Below are 3,509 nucleotides of genomic sequence, written 5' to 3'. Positions count from 1 at the left end.
AAATGGATATGAAGAAGAATATTATAATATAACGTCTGTTGCTCGACTATGTTCTTGGACCTATTAGTTTGAGCACTGTACTGTATTGTAGCTCTTCCCCTGCTAATTCTCTGAATAAAATGAATTTCAAGGTGACGCAATGCCTGGTTATACTGCGTTTCTGTAATAAGAGGTGGATTAATTCGGGTGGGACGTGTAGACCTCACTAGGCCCAGGCCCAATCAGGCCCACGGGCACCATCTGGGCCAAACAAGTATTTAGTCAGCCACCAAGTGCAAGATCTCCCACTTAAAAAAATGAGAGACCTGTAATTTTCATCATTGTAGATTTTTAATGAATTTATTTGCCAACTTAATGGGTGGACAAATAAGTAATTTGGGTCACTACAAACAAGCAAGATTTCTGGCTCTCACAGACTGTAACTCTTCTTTAAGAGGCATCTCTGTCCTCCACTCGTTCTCGTGTATTATGACATGTTGAACTTGTTATAGTATAGAAAGACACCTGTCCACAACCCGTCAAACAGTCACACTCCAAACTCCACTATGGCCACAGACCAGAAGGCTGTAAAGGGACACCAGAAACAAAATTGTTGACCTGCACCAGGCCGGAGACTTGGAATCTGCCAAATAGGTAAGCAGCTTGGTTTGAAGAAATATTAGGCAAATGGAGACCATCACAAGACCACTGATAATTCTTCAATTAAAATCTACAATGTGATTTCTGTTGATTTTTTTTCTCTCATTTTGTCTTCATAGTTGTATGTGTTACCTTATGATCGAACTTACAGGCCCTCTCTCTCATCTCTTTAAGTGGGAGAACTGCAACAATTGGTGGGCTGACTAAATACTTTTTTGCCCCACTGTATGGGAAGAATAATTAAAACAGGACCGTCACACAACGCAGTGGATTTGTAAAGTAACACAATGCGAAGGGTGTCTGCTATATTCATTTAGTAACGGTGCCTGTCCTGCAGACAGATTGTTGCCACACCAAAAGCTAAATAATGAAATGATGTTGTAATTTAAAATCTCTCTCAGCAAAAAGTGTTTTTAATAATGTGTACTACTGATGAAGTTAAAACAAGCAGAGCAGATCAAACTCCTTGACCTTAATGATGCTCACATGACGGAAGAAAGCCTGAATTCAGATAGCTGTATTTATAACAACTTTAATGATTTCACACCAAACTGCAACATCGAGAATGCGGAATTCACCATCATATAATTTCTCATGCAGGAGAGATCTGGCACACTCACATCCCATTGCTGACTGTTTACGGGTTTCGTTCTGTCTCGAGTTTCCAGTTTCTCTTATCCATTTTGCAAGGAGGTTGACTTAGGCTTGGGCTGCTCTACTGGGTCACCCTCGTTAGTCGCTAGTGTGTTACAGCTTGTGCTGGCCTGCTGGTTTTAAGAGGCGTGGCCCTGCTGGATTAAGACTTTGTCTTAGCTGCTGGCCCTGACTGGGTATTTAAGAGCTTGCTGGCGCCTGCTGTATTTAAAGAGCGCTGGCCCTGCGTGGTATTTTAAGAGTCCGCGTGCCTCTGCTGGTATTTAAGAGCCGTCTGGCGGCCTGCTGGTATTAAAGAGCGCTGGCCCATGCTTGGTATTGTAAGAGCCGTGGTCCCTTGGCATTAGCGCTCCTTTAAGCATGCCGCTGAGGTTGAGTCTCGGCCCTTGCTGGTATTTAAGAGCCGCTGCCCTGCTGGTATTCTAAGAGCCGCTGGCCCGCAGTAGAGCTGGTGTATTTAAGAGCCGCTGGCCCTGCTGGTATTTTAAGACCTGCCTGCATTAGGCCGCTGCCCTGCTGGTATTTAAGAGCCGCTGGCCCTGGCGATGGTATTTAGAGTCCTGGTTTAAAACTCTTTGGGAGTCGGTGTCCCTTCCATGGGACGGTTGAGCATGTAAACAATAGCGCCAATGCGATTTAGCATGAGGTTTGTAAGTCACAGGAAAATTTCCAGGACGTAGAATATTGATATGCAGAAAGTCTTATTTATTTGTTGAATCTAACTGCACTGCTTCCAAGATTACAGCAGCTATTACAGTGAAAGAGAATACCATGCTAATTGTTTGGAGGTGTAGAGGTGCCACGATTTGTAAAAAATGAAAGGTTATTAATAAACAAAATGATGCACATTTGGGCAAGTGCTCTTGATACAACATTTAAACAGAAATTGAAGGGTTCATTGGATCAGTACAAAACGTTTAAATTACACCCTGCCTCTGTGTGGCCAAAAATGGCCCTGCTGGTATTTAGGAGGTGCTGGTTCAGTGCATTCAGAATGGAGATGTATGGAGACCTAAACCTCATGTAAGGTGCCACAACATTAGCCAGAAACTCTCCTGTTGTAATTTAGCCCATATCCTTTTTACTCCAAGATCCTGAGTTGGTGTTTGCTTAATCTGAGACAAACCGTACAGTGGGCATCCATGTGGTGGCTTTTGAGAACCCCTTACTAGTGGCTTTGTCCATCTTTCAGATGGGAACCCCATGTGTGTCTGTATCAGACCTTTCTGTGGTTTGGTTGGAGTGATTTATCTTTTGTTAGTTCGCCTTTCTAGGGAGTGAGTGACTGTTTGTCTTTTGGAACATAAAACAGACACATAATTATGATTTTTTTTATTTACCTTTGTCTTTTTGATAACTAGTCAAAATTTGACACCAGACAGAATACTTAAGTAATGTAATCCCTTACTTGTGGTGAGGGTTGTTGACACCAGTTGACTTTGCTTTCCATTTTCCAGCACAGTGCAGACAGTGACAGAGTACTGAGTACCACCTTGCAGGTCAGAGAGAGTGATGCTGTGTGAGGACGTGGTAGTGATGTGTGGTTTTGTCCCTGGACATTGGTAGGAGATCTGGTAATGATGTTGGGTTTGGTCCAATCCTGGTGGCTGGCTCCAGCTAACAGCAGCTGATGTGGTGTCAACAGTCAGCTGGTCCGGAGCAGTGGGTACTAAGGGGAAATAAACTTTTGTCAGGGCTATTGTTTATCTCTAGAAACTACAGAAGGAAAAGTAGAATAGTACTTGATAAATAAGCTTGCAATTCCTTTTAATATGGGAAAAAATAAGCAAAAGCAGAAGTCAGAACAGAGGTCAGATATGTCAGGTAAAAAAAAAAATGAAGCATTTCTGCTTTATTCATTAATTAATATAAATGAAAAGAATGGTGTAATTATAAATCCTCTCCACAATAACAAGTGTTTAATAGTGTTTAATACTGTACTACTGATAAAGTTAAAGCAAGCAGATCAATTCCTATGACATAATGACTCACAGGAACGGAATAATTAAATGTTTTATTTTTATTTAACCTTTATTTAACCAGGTAGGCCAGTTGAGAACAAGTTCTCATTTACAACTGGCCAACCTGGCCAAGATAAAGCAAAGCAGTGTGACAAACAACAACACAGCATTACACATGCAATAAACAAACGTACAGTCAATTACAAAATAGAAAAGTATATATACAGTGTGTGCAAATGAGGTAAGATTAGGGAG

The 3,509-nt window shown here is 41.6% G+C and overlaps 1 long non-coding RNA gene across 2 annotated transcripts in view; it reads right to left on the bottom strand.

Moving 5' to 3' along the window:
- The window catches only part of LOC112077122 (uncharacterized), a 6,144-nt gene extending 3,178 nt beyond the window's left edge, over positions 1–2,966 (bottom strand). For both annotated transcript variants that reach the window (XR_011478049.1, XR_011478048.1), the window contains exon 1: positions 2,702–2,966. This is a non-coding gene — a long non-coding RNA (uncharacterized lncRNA). The remainder of the gene's footprint in view (positions 1–2,701) is intronic.
- Between the last annotated feature and the right edge of the window lie 543 nt (positions 2,967–3,509).

The sequence above is a fragment of the Salvelinus sp. IW2-2015 genome, unplaced genomic scaffold (assembly GCF_002910315.2).
Source record: "Salvelinus sp. IW2-2015 unplaced genomic scaffold, ASM291031v2 Un_scaffold4306, whole genome shotgun sequence".
Taxonomy (NCBI): domain Eukaryota; kingdom Metazoa; phylum Chordata; class Actinopteri; order Salmoniformes; family Salmonidae; genus Salvelinus; species Salvelinus sp. IW2-2015.
Note: the sequence above shows the minus strand (reverse complement) of the source record. Positions and strands in the feature narration are given on the sequence as shown.